At 38.8% G+C, this 13750-nt stretch overlaps 1 protein-coding gene across 1 annotated transcript in view; it reads right to left on the bottom strand.

Moving 5' to 3' along the window:
• The window catches only part of LOC127648279 (fibrous sheath CABYR-binding protein-like), a 391397-nt gene that overhangs the window by 337192 nt on the left and 40455 nt on the right, over nucleotides 1–13750 (bottom strand). The window lies entirely within an intron of this gene.

The following is a 13750-nucleotide window of genomic DNA, read 5'->3' as shown; positions in this document are numbered from 1 at the left end:
AAAACAACCCAGAAAAAAGGGCACTTTCTCTCAAGGAAGAAAAATGGCAGGTGCTCAAGCCCCCTTTGATGTCTATGTGTGCACGTGCCTGAGGGTGAGTAAATGATGGGAGAAATATATTTTTGGGGTAAACTCGTTTTATTTGAAAGACTATCTAGGCACATAATAACACTGCATTGCTGTGACTGTTTATAACTATTTCAAAATGTACAAGCTCACACTTTAAATGGTCAGTGATTTGATTTTTAAATCATAAAAATAGCAACAGAACAGAGAAAAAATGGAGATTGAGTGATTATCTTTACATTTTACATGCCATTCAAAAACGTGGCATTTTACAACGTAAGAGAGAAATAAAAAAAAACTTAAAATAATACAATTTGTACTTTTCAATGACTTGGTATGTCTATGTTCAGGGCGAAGGCTAAATTGTTACTGTCTCTTTAAGAGGCTTTTATCGCATGATACATTTCAAAATGTTTGCAGAGGTACAACCAAGACAACAAATGTAAACAAGTGAACCACAAAGTCCCTGGCAGATTTAAGTACTTAACTGTCAGATAAATAAAATATTAATTGTGTACTGTTTTAAATATCTCAAATGTTTTAGAGGTAGAAATCGGAGTAAAAAGTGCAAAATGTAAACCAGTCACTATGCTACACCTTTTAGGTAGTGCTCATGTAACCCTAATTACCCTACTATAGGTTTTTTGCCAGAAAGACTAGTCTGCAAAACTTTTGGACGGAGTAACATTAACATGGGCCCGCATTTTCATACTCTCGGCGTGGTCGCTGGGATGGTACATTTTCAGGTGACCGAAAAGGTTTTATTTGTTGTGTTTCCCATCTTGGTTATCACCGACCGACGGCATATTTCGCAGACCGTCTTTATTTGCGCGTCGTCGCTTTTCAGATATCCAAACCACTTCCATATAATTGACGTCTTGTTACCTTTTTTGTCAACAATTTCCTCAGCTTTGGAAGATAGTTCGAGTTCGTCGTTTCCACACATTTTTTCTTTACATTCACTTTCTTCACTGCCGGTAGCTCAAACAGTGCTCTGCTAGCAAATGGGCGTGTACTTAGACGCACAAGCCAAAATCTGCATTCTGACCCCGGATTTCCACCAACTGCGGAACGGCGGCGGAGTCAATAGGTTTCCATTAAAGTCAATGTGTGCATTTTCACTGACTGCGGAACGGCTGCGTTCCGACTCCGTCCCAGCTCCGGCGACCGCAGCCCTCCGGAGAAGATACGCAGAGTTTCTATTTTTGCCGGATGCCGGAGAGCGCCGCAGGAAGTCGAGCATAGAAACAAAATAAAACATCCGGTAATTTTCAAAATAAAATACCCCGTGCTCACGGCGGATCGCATTTCCCTGCACTACACCTTGAAAACTTCATAATGGGCAAACGTCAAATTTTGTTTTATATACTTTTTCCTTTTCCAACAAGAACAATAGTTAACTTTTTACACAACCTACTTTCCCAATACATTCAAAAAGGAACCCAAAATAAACATTTAGCATTTTATAAGTTGATCAATTATAAATATTGTACTTACCCATGGTAGAATCACAATAATCTCCACAAAAAAGGGAGATCAGCAAATAGATGTTTCCCCTGTACTCCTCTGGATGGAAACAAACTGTTGCTGGTTTTGTAGTTCTGTTTATAGAAACTACATCCTGTTATATCGCGCGATCATACGTAAATTCGCGAGATATCGTGTGTCCTCGTGACTTCAGCTGTCAGTCATGGCCGCAGCCGTTCCGCAACAAATCCGTATCTGGTAGGTATTGACGGACGGCAGAGCACGGATCCGACACGCAGCGGAGCCGATCCGCAGCCGGTGGAAATCCGGGGTGACTGGCTGTTGTCCGTTTATTTCTGCTTTTAGGCGGTGGGCCGGACCTCGAAATTATGAATTTAATACTTACCTCACAGCTGTGTAAGTCTTTTTTTGCTGAGGTCATGTAATAAAATCGTATAAGTACTACAGACATTGTTTCCAACTTTGTTGTTTGCACATTTGACGCAAAATAGCCTTACAAACTCTTACTTTTTTAAACCGGCAAATAAGCAGGACTACTAATCATAACGTTAGAAAACCTCCCGTTTCCTTGACAACCAATGGGGCCTGCAGCCGAATCAAAGCAGTGCTGATGTAGGGACATGTCGCACTCTTGCTTGTGTGATATTGCATATATATATATATATGCACTGGCGGCCAAAAGTTTGGAATAATGTAAAGATTTTGCTGTTTCGTAAGGAAATCGGTAATGAACACATAACCAGGAAGCTGCGTTCTTGAAATTACAATTTTGCTGTAAATCATTAAAAATGTAAATTTAGTTCTGTAGTTCAGTAATACTGAGGTAAAAATGAGGTGTTTTATCCATTTAGCCTCAAATGTAAAAAGCCCTGTAACCCCCCTTTCCCAGACAAGTTGGGCAAAGATTGTTCAATGTACAAATTAAAGATTGTTCAATGTACAAATTTATGGGTGAACCTGCAAACCACAGAGAGTACAGTAGCTGAAAAAGCCGTATTGGCATTTAACTTAAATTCCGAAGACGTCCAAGATGTGCCGGCTAATGTTGGATTTCACAGAGAATGCTACATGCTCTTCACCAATAAAGAACACATAAGAAGAGCACGTAAGAAGATAGAAAATGCAGCTAACAACAGTGAAGGTTTGTATCAAATGTATAATTTTTATATAAAACGTTTCATTTATATACGTTTAACCCCTTACTAGTCAGCCCCTTTGGCAAGTGATGCATTCATGACATCCCCAAAATAAAAAGGTTGCTGCTCAGAAGTCATTCTACACATAACCAACATATATTTAGAAAGCCAACCCTTGAGAGTTTACATTTCAAGACTCAAAATTAACCAGACTGTTATTAATATTGAGATATATAAGCTCAAACATAGAAACAAAAACAACAAATATTAAGAATATATTTATAAAATGTATAAAAATATTATGTGAATTTAGGATTGCAACTTATAACCACAACTAAAACATGGGGATTTTTTAAAGACAATCATCCCACACATCCTATTCAATATTCTATAATAAAATCAACTAATCGAATATTCGAAAATCGTGACTCATCCCTAATTAATATAGTATTTCAGTGCAAGTGGATGACATGACAAGTAGCAAAAGGCAGTGCAATATGTGTGTAAGTGGGTCAAATGTTCATAGCAAATAAAAAAATAAAAAAAATAAACCAATGTAGCAGCATCATAGTGTAAACTACCAGTGTATTTGTGCAAGAGTCAATCAGCTGCCCTTAGGTTATTGGAGGGTGGGGGTGGAAGGAAGAGGCTCTCTATGATTCCCCTATAGAAAGTTAAGAGGATGGATTTGTTGGAGATAAGCATTCCTCAACTGTGGGAGGAAGTGCAGAGGTTTTTGGACTTTCTTGGCCAGGTTCTGTTGGTGGTGTCGATAGATCAAGATGGGTCATCTGTGATGTGGATACTAAGCAACTCCGTGATCTTGACCTGCTCCATTCATGGTGCTGTTGATGTGATGATTGTCAACGATCACCTCTGTAGTCATTTGGGTGTGGAGAGATATGATGTTGTCCTGTCCGTGTCTGTGTGTTAGATAAACAACTGAATTATATTCAGATAAATAAACACAGAAAGCACACATTACTAGATAATTTTAAATCACGTTTCATCTTGACATTTGTATTAAGATGCTAACCATCTTAAACAAGCTTGACAAGACTACTGCAGTTCTGACCACAAATAATTTTGTTAAATAGCTCAAAAACAGCCATCTTTAAATAAAATATTTTTCCACCATATTCCATCTTATACCTGTTCTGTTATGTAGGTGAAGCCCAACCACTGACAGATGTAGCTGAACCACTGCCTCATTGTATAAACTGTGACAATCAACCATAAATGGCTTATATAACTCCATGACTACCACTATAAAGTTGATTTGAAATAATTTCTTTGTTTTGCTTTGCACTCTTTTTAGCTGATAATTAGCCTAGCTTACTTGTAGCCTAGGTAGCTTGCTATAAACCAATCCAACCTGGACATACCTGTCAAATTATTTCCTACTGTCTTCCCGTTTAAATATTTACCCGTAAGTATCCCGTATTTGAATACTCTTTGCTTAGTTCATTGTGTATGTACCGAATGATTTGGATTAGCCTAAGCACCATACCGTTAGACCTAGCTTTACTGCTCCACTACCAACATTCTTTCGTGGCTACTGTTCTCATCAACGACAACGCATATATTCACGACGAAGTATAGCTTGCAGTCTTAAATACAACTTATATGAAAAGCATTAAGATATAGGGGTGTATAATCATTGTAAAACAAATCTTACCTTGACGTAGTCTTGCCGAGACACACCGGTCTCTCTCTCTCCAGGTTGGGTTTGTTCACTCATTTGGCTTCAGACTGACGTGAGTCACGTGACGCCGGTTCAACGAATAACGTGATTGGCCAAATCAATTCAACAAGGTAACAACACAAGCGTTGATTGGATCTCACTCCGGCCAACGTTTGTGATCAGCTAGCGAAATGAAATCTATTTTTATACTTAAATGTGCAACAATTGGCGTTGGAAACAATCGGTAATCTTTTTGTGAATTATTCATACAGACAAATAAAAAAAATGAGCCACACAGCTGCTGGGTAACTATCAAATCAAAAACTAAACGAGATAGACGGACTCGGCCCACCGCCTATTTGTAATAGGCTGTTAGGTCTATCCATATCGAGTGAACGTGCCAAAAGTTTATCATCGTAGTCTAAATAAATATTATCGCGATGCCATATCGAGATCGTTTTATCGCCCAGCCCTAATTTAAACAGAGTAATTTTTATATGTTAGGTTTACTATTTTATTATTAAATTTTACTGCGGCTATAATGAACAGGCTGCGATGTCAAGATTGCAATGATGGAGTGTGTGTGTGTGTATTTGTAACCTTAAGTAATCATGGTTTATTTATTCATTCTTTTGTTCTTTAATTTATTTATTATTTAACATGCATGCAACGAGAACGGGTCTGAGCCAAATTATGTTAAAGATGTGTTCTGGTGACTGGCGTGTTTTTAAACCAATCAGATAAGAGTAAATCGAGAGTGAAGAAGGTGGACCCGCCCTCCACTTCGCGCTCCCGTTGGAACAACGTCATTTCAACAACAAATGGTAGATTTATCAGAAAATTAAACAGAAAGAAAAACAATCGCAAAGATCGCAAAACAATAATTATAAAAGCGGCTGTATGCTGCCATATTTGTTGTTTTCTTAAAAATTTAAAACACAAGCATCGATGTTTTATCACTGCGTTCTCAACATGTTAAGTCTTCTTCATACGTTAAAACAACGAGAATACAGAAAATAAGCTTAGACCTCCACCTAGTGGTTATATTATAGAATTAAAGGAGAAATTACATATGAGACAGCTTTATAACTGAAATGGCTTTAACTGAAATAGACAAGTTTAATATAACTATTCTGATAAGTGTATATTTCCAACATCATGTTTGTGTTATCCGTTTCTGTAAGTTTTTGTGACGTGTTTCAGAAAGATAATCGCTTAGACAGAGTAATAGTTTATTTTCATCTTAACCGGACATCACAGTTGATCACTGCAATAATTCATAATTCAATATATTGATACCGATTTCTTTATCAACTGTTTGTTCAATTCAGACATAAGGGGGTGATTTCAAAGCATTTTGAAAGTGACACACTTCCTTCTGCCAGTTGGTGGCGCTATAACTTTGACTCACAATAGTCACATCCATGCGATCGGCCTCTTACAGCGAACACACCGCTGAAGTTTCATCGAGATCAATTAATGTATGTAGAAGTTATAACACACTTCCTTGCTGTTTAAGCTGCATCTATGTGCTTTTTTGAGCTTCAAAGTTCTTGTGCAATGTGTTCCACATTCAAACCAAAATATCTGACTTCCTGTTGGTCGGAGCTAATGACTGTAAATTAGAAAGTTGTTTGGCTCGATGAGAACAATATAATTCCTGAGTTTTGTGACTCTAGGTCAAAGTATGAAACCAATACCCCACTTTTGTCTGAAGGTGGCGCTACTGAGCCCCTGCACCAGGCATCAAAAAAGGAAATTCAAGTTTGAAGAGCTGCCACGGCCACAGTATGTAAGATATCAATAATCCTTTCACACGTCTACATCTGCCGTGTGTTTACATTATACACATAAAGTTTGAAGTAAATCGTGTAACAATAAGTGGGTGATTTTAAAGCATTTTGAAAGTGACACACTTCCTTCTGCCAGTTGGTGGCGCTATAACTTTGACTCACAATAGTCACATCCATGCGATCGGCCTCTTACAGCGAACACACCGCTGAAGTTTCATCGAGATCAATTAATGTATGCAGAAGTTATAACACTCTGACTGTTTCTCGTTTCTCGCCATCATTTCGTTTCTCGCCACGGCCAAACCGTTAGAGATATCAAAAATCTGCCGGCAAATTTTCATGCTCAATGTCTTGACATCATGCTGACCGAGTTTGGTGGCGATTGGTGGAATTCTCTGGGAGGAGTATTCCACATTCCATTGCGTGCGTTTTCAAACAACCCTAAATAGAGCGGTTTCCTGTTGGTCTGGGGTAAAAAGTAAAAGTATGAAGGATATATGAAACGATGAGATCTATATGTGTACCGAGTTTCATATTATTACATGCAAGCCTGTTTGAGTTATAGACCAAGTTTTCGGACCCTGTTCCAGGGGAGCTGTCGAGCCCCCTGCCACGCCGGGTACCAGCTTCAGCCCGGCCCTAATGACCGCAGGTTCTGACCCGTGTGCAAAGTTTCAAGAGTTTTTGAGCATGTTAAGAGCCCCAATACTGTAAATCTCAATACTGTAATTTGACAACATACAATGTATGATAATGCTTACAATCAAATCTCTTTTTTGAAATTCCAGGAAGTTGGACTCATCAACTCAAACAAATCAACTCAATTGACAACAGTTGTCATGTACTTTGTATGAAAATGAAATAATAAAATGAAACTTGGAAAACTCAGACTCAGTTTGGTTATGACCCAATAACATTTTTAGAAACAATAAACAATGTTCTCAAAACAACATATTGTAACTTAATAACTCAAATCACTCTTTCAATTTAAAATGTAACAGTCTTTTCAGCCAAATGAATCAAATGTTCAAAATCAAACGACTCGGATCAAAAGAGTTTTTGACTCTTTAGAATCGTTCAGTTCAGAATCGATGTCTCTCCGTTCAAAGCTCGAGGAAAAATATGCAAAAACAAAGTCTCGGTCCAATTTGTCCGAAAACGAAAAGGTTTCTCATACCAGTTTCGATGAGTTCAAGATCAAAGTTCAATCAAATGGTCTCCGTGGGTGGCTCGCCTTTTACATACGCTCATATGCGTTGCACGTATCCAGGATGTTGATCACAATTTCTCGGAAGAAACACACATACAACAAAAAAAAAACAGCCTTGCAAAAACAAAAGGCAGAACAATAATTAATCTTCCATTCAAACACTTTCATCAACAAATATCATGCATACACTTCAAACAACGTATTAACTCAAAATCTTGACACTTACACACAACATTGTCACTTTTCATGACTCGTTTGCATCTTCACATGTGATTAGCTTTAGCCCAACGTGCAAATTAACACTAGCTCACACACTATGCACAAGCGGCCTATATGAACTCTAATGTCACACTACTGATTTGCCGCTGCTTCTGCAACAGTTTCTTGTAAAATGTCAAGTCAATAAACAAAAAAAACAACTCACCAAGGCAAGAATTTCACATCTTATTTTGCAAGAAGATAATTTGCGGTGCTTTTTGGCGCTCCGTGTATCTACATCGGTTTTTATTCTCGACTTCGGCGTCAGCTCTTCAAAGTTATCACTTTCACTCAAATGTAATCTTTTGATTGCATTCAAGTTTCTTTTCCTCAATATCTACTTTTTAATGAGGAGTATCTGAAGATCACTCAGGGTGCATCTGCTTCGTCTGACTCGCTCGCTCTCTCCCAATGTTTTTTTGACAGCAGCAGTGTGGCCCGCGCAGTCTCAGTGTGCTGCTACCATTGGCTCCTTGGAGTGTCAGTCAATGCAGCACGATCCATAATTGGATGAAACACTTTCTCTTCTAAAGCACTCGTTGTTCTCTCTTATTCAGCTTTTTCTTAATTTTCCCATCTTTTTACACATCTCTCAACTCTTCTACTGGTAGCCTGGATCATCTGGGTTACAAATATCTCAGCTATGTTGGTCCTTTCAATGTAAGTAAATGAGAAGTGGTGAGAAACAGATCAATAATTAAGTCATTTTTTACTATAAATCTCTACTTTCACTTTCACAAGTGCTCTTCTCTCTTAAGAGTTCTTTTTCAGTTGTTTTATTTTTTTTTTGGTGATTTACTTAAGCATATCACCCCTCCTGAGCAGGGTGGACAATTTATAGTAAAAAATATAAAAATACTATATATACTACATACAATATATACTATTTATCTTTTTCACACCCACACCTATAATATCCCTTCTGAAAGTATGGATTAAACCACTGGAGTGTTATGGGCTACTGTTATGTTGCATTTATGTGATTTTTGGAGCTTCAAAGTTCCAACAGAGAAATTCCCTCCCCCTCCCCTCCCCACACACAAAAAAAATGGCAGGCCCATTCTGTCTGTCAGAGAGGGAGACACAGAGAGAAAAAACACAGAACGGAGGAGTCACTCTGTCAGAGAGAGAAAAATTCCAAGAAATCCACATTCAAACCACAATATCTGACTTTCTGTTTTTCGGAGCTAATGACTGTAAATTAGAAAGTTGTTCGGCTCGACGAGAACAATATACACGCCGAGTTTTGTAACTGTAGATAGAACTAACTAAGTTATAACACACTTTATGTGTCCATTTTTAGTCCTAAATCAATTTCCTCGCCACGGCCAAACCGTTCGAGATATCAAAAATCCGTCCGGAATGTAGCATCCTCAATGTCTTGACTTCATGCCGACCGAGTTTGGTGGCGATTGGATTCATTCTCTAGGAGGAATATATATAATTCCAGAGCATGTGTTTCCAAACAACCCATAATAGCAGACTTCCTGTTGGGCTGGCGTAAAACTTAGAGCACGAAAGTTGTTCGGCCCGATGAGATCTACAAGTGTACGGAGTTTCATATTATTACATGCAAGCATGTTTGATATATGGACAAGTGTTCGAATCCCATTCCAGGGGGCGCTGTCGAGCCCCCCTGCCACGCCCGGGTACCATCTTCAGCCCGGCCCTGATGGCCGCGGGTTCTGACCTGTGTGCAAAGTTTCAAGAGTTTGAGCACGTTAAGGGCCCCAAAACCTTGAAAAACAAAAATAAAGGCATTTTCACTCTTCAGCAAAATCAGCCCCCTCCCCCCAGACACAGAGAGACGTAGGGTCAGTGGGAGAGGCAGAGAAAATTCTCCAAAAAATCCACATTCAAACCAAAATATCTGACTTTCTGTTGGTCTGAGCTAATGACTGTAAATTAGAAAGTTGTCCGGCTCGATGAGAACAATATAATTACTGAGATTTGTGACTGTGGGTCAAAGTATAAAACCAACCCCCTCACTTTTGTCAAAAGGTGGCGCTACTGAGCCCCTGCACCACGCCCGTTTCTGAAACTTTGCACATGTCTACTGGCTAATAAATGTTATGTGTCTGTCGAGTTTCATGCAATTTCAAGAATGCTAAGAGTCTCAAAAGCATCAAAAAAGAATATTCGAGTTTGAAGCATTGCCGCGGCAACAGTATCCAAGATATCAATAATCCTTTCACATGTCTACATCTGCCGTGTATTTACATTACACACCAAAAGTTTTAAGTAAATCGGGTAAAAATAAGAGGGTGATTTCAAAGCATTTTGAAAGTGACACACTTCCTTCTGCCAGTTGGTGGCGCTATAACTTTGACTCACAATAGTCACATCCATGCGATCGGCCTGTTATAGCGAACACACTGCTGAAGTTTCATCGAGATCAATTAATGTATGCAGAAGTTATAACACACTTCCTGTTTCTCTTTTCGCGCCATCATTTCGTTTCCTCGCCACGGCCAAACCGTTTGAGATATCAAAAATCCGCCGGCAATTTTTCATCCTCAATGTCTTGACTTCATGCTGACCGAGTTTAGTGGCGATTGGTGGAATTCTCTAGGAGGAGTATTTCAAATTCCATTGCATGCGTTTTCCAAACAACTCTAAATAGACGATTTCCTGTTGGGCTGGGGTAAAAAGTAAAAGTATGAAGGATATATGAAATGATGAGATCTATGTGTGTACCGAGTTTCATATTATTACATGCAAGCGTGTTTGATTTATGGACCAAGTTTTTGGACCCCGTTCCAGGGGGCGCCGTCAAGCCCCCCTGCCACGCCCCGGTACTAGCTTCAGCCCGTCCCTAATGGCCGCGGGTTCTGACCCGTGTGCAAAGTTTCCAGAGTTTTCGAGTACGTTAAGAGCCCCAAAAGTGCCCAAATAGTCGTAAGAAAAATAAAATTCTAACGAAAACAATAGGGCCTTGCCTTTTCAAGGCTTGGGCCCTAATTAAAGCTGCGAGCAGCGATGACGGGCCCAAGCCGGTGGCACCGCCACCCCCGGGCTTTTAGGGTCGCCGCGCACGACGGGCAATAACGTAAGCTTCGCCCGACCGTCGAGAAGATGTGTGCAAATTCCAAGAAATCCACATTTAAACCAAAATATCTGACTTTCTGTTGGTCTGTTTGTTCACTTGAGACATAAGGGGGTGATTTAAAAGCATTTTGAAAGTGACACACTTCCTTCTGCCAGTTGGTGGCGCTATAACTGACTCACAATAGCAACATCCATGCGATCGGCCTCTTACAGCGAACACACTGCTGAAGTTTCAGTCGAGATCAATTAATGTATGCAGAAGTTATAACAGACTTCCTGTTTCTCTTACTGCCTTCTGCCAGTTATTATAGGCTTTGTACTTTACTCACGCTCCAATACCGACGTAGAAAATCATCCTCTTTACATGCTAAAAATATGCTTGGAAACATCACAGTGGAGCGGTGCTTACTGTGAATGATACTGAATTGTACTACTGACTATTTAAACAGAGTAATTTTTATATGGTAGGTTTACTATTTTATTATTATATTTTATTGCGGCTATAATGAACAGGCTGCAATGTCAAGATTGCAATGATGGAGTGTGTGTGTGTGTGTGTATTTGTAACCTTAAAGGGGTCATATAATGCCATTTTTGTACAAGTTAATATGAATCTTTAGGGTCTAAATGAAAACTTTGTAATATACTTTTATTAAAAATTCTCATTAGTATTTTCAGGGTTCGTACACCTTTTCCAAGATCAAATTCAAGCACTTTTCAAGCACTTTCAAGGTCCATTTTACAGCTTTTTACAGCACCTTACACCACCGTTAATTACATACCAATACATAGTCAAAATTAATATTTAGTGTTTTTATTGCATTAAATGCTATAAACAGCCAAAATTGTGTTTTGTAATAGCAGCAGAAGTATCAGATATTTAAGCAAATCACAAGTTTTATTTTTCAAAATGTATCAGTGTCTAAGTAGACTTTGCTTACTATCTAACCTGCCTGAATCAATGTAAAAACAATTACCCCAAACAAAAATCACTCAAGTTCACTTCACTTTCATTTGCATGCAGCTGAGTCATTCTGTGTCAAATCAGACAGAATCCAGGAAAACAGTTGCTCCACTCTCTTAGATTTTGCTCAAAGTTTATGCTACCCTGAATGTCAGTCTTTTCACACTTTTTTCCAAATCCAGGGCATGCCGTACAAACTTGTAATGGTTCAGTCATATTTACATGTTTGTCTTCCACCCTACAAAATGTGGGCTGCCTGTGAATAATACTTTTCATTATATTAATTTAATGTACAAATATTGCCTCCCAGATAATGTGATTTCCAGGCTGTAAAACTGAAGTAATTTCAAGGGCTGAAAATATGAAGACAGGATTTGAAAAAATTAAGAATTTTTTTTACAGGCCTTGGTTTTGGCACACATTCTTGATATAGACAAGGTTTTAACAAAATCTGAGACAGTGCAACAACAACCTGTAATTCAATTTTAACCCAGAAGACTCTTGACAGTGCACCTGCCTGATAAATAGCCTATATGAATTAATTATTATAAAAAATTATTTCATTGCCAAAACATATACATTTATCTACTGGAATAGAGCAGTGTAAATATTGCATGTATGACACTCCATCTGACACGATTTCTGTTCAGCAATCAGCGATTGTTGTTATGCACTGGACTAACGTTTGCAGGTTTTAATTTGCGGGTAGTTAACGTTACATTTACTGTGCTGTAACTTTGGCTATGTTCACAAATGAACGTGTAACGGACATGCAATACTAACATTACATCATCACACCAAGTACTCTGTCACAAAATGCGAATTCCTAGCTAAGTTAGCTGTTACTAGCGTAAACAAATAGGCGCTAATGTGTACAGTAGGCTACTTCAGTTGACTTAATTGAAAAGTTTATGACTTACCTTTCATATGACTCGAGAGAGCAGACTCGCCCATTGTGAAAAGCTGCACGTCTTTTTTGCAGACTTTACACGAGGCAACTCGTGGGGTTTGTCCCCGTTTAATCCATGATTTGAATTTCGCATCTTCCAGCCAACGTTCATTGAAACGACAACCTCCCGGCATGTTGCAGTAGTGGTTTCATCATGGGGGCGGACGGCGGAGTCACACGTGCGGCAGATCGCAGTGCCAGTCACACATGCACGCGCGCACCGCAGTTTTCATTTTAGGCTCTCTAACATTTTATTTCTCCATTTAATAGACTATTCAGTCACATAGGTATTTGTTGTGGGGAAAAAGTACAATTTCAAGCATTTTCAAGCATTTTATCCAAAATTTAAGCACTTTTCAAACCTTGAAAACACAACATCAAAATTGAAGCATTTTCAAGGATTTCAAGCACCCGTACGAACCCTGTATTTTAAGAAAACACTAATTTTAACTGCTCAAAAACAGCTCCGTTTTCAGCACGGCGTTTCAGTGCATATGACTTTAAATGATAATGAGGTTTGGTCACCCCGCCCCTCCCTCCGTTCTGGGGGAATTCTAGTCTTGAATCATATGCATTTGCAAGATGTAAACAGTATTTTGCCAGTATTGTGTTACCATTCATCTTCATGCAGTTATAACTGTTTTTTTGACATTACTTCTTAATCAGTAACATACAAGTAAACCAGGTGTAACTTAGTGTTACCATGTTAACTGTAACACCTGCGTACACAGTTTTTAATAACACAATGACCATAACGTGTTGTTCATTATAAACGTGGGATTATGAATTATATTGAGAACGTCATAACTTTATGGAAAACATGCCGTAATGTACCCTGAGTGTAAACATTAGCCACATGCAGTTTAGCGTTGTTTTGGTTAAACTCACCTCTGAATGCCGCTTTACCTGCAGTTGAGCGTTGTTAAACTCACCGATGAATGGGGTTGTACACTAGCGTTGTTAAACTCACCGATGAATGCGGTTGCTTATGAACGCGCTAAACCTTTGCTGAGAGGGCACTTTGATATCAGATTGTGAGGGTTTTTAAACATAAAAAAACTGTTGGAGGGCCAGATAAAGATGATCTGGGGGCCACCATTATACTAGCCCTGCCATAGATCATTTATTGTAGCCTATTCCTTTTTATTTTTATT

The sequence above is a fragment of the Xyrauchen texanus genome, chromosome 8, assembly GCF_025860055.1.
Source record: "Xyrauchen texanus isolate HMW12.3.18 chromosome 8, RBS_HiC_50CHRs, whole genome shotgun sequence".
NCBI lineage: Eukaryota > Metazoa > Chordata > Actinopteri > Cypriniformes > Catostomidae > Xyrauchen > Xyrauchen texanus.
Note: the sequence above shows the minus strand (reverse complement) of the source record. Positions and strands in the feature narration are given on the sequence as shown.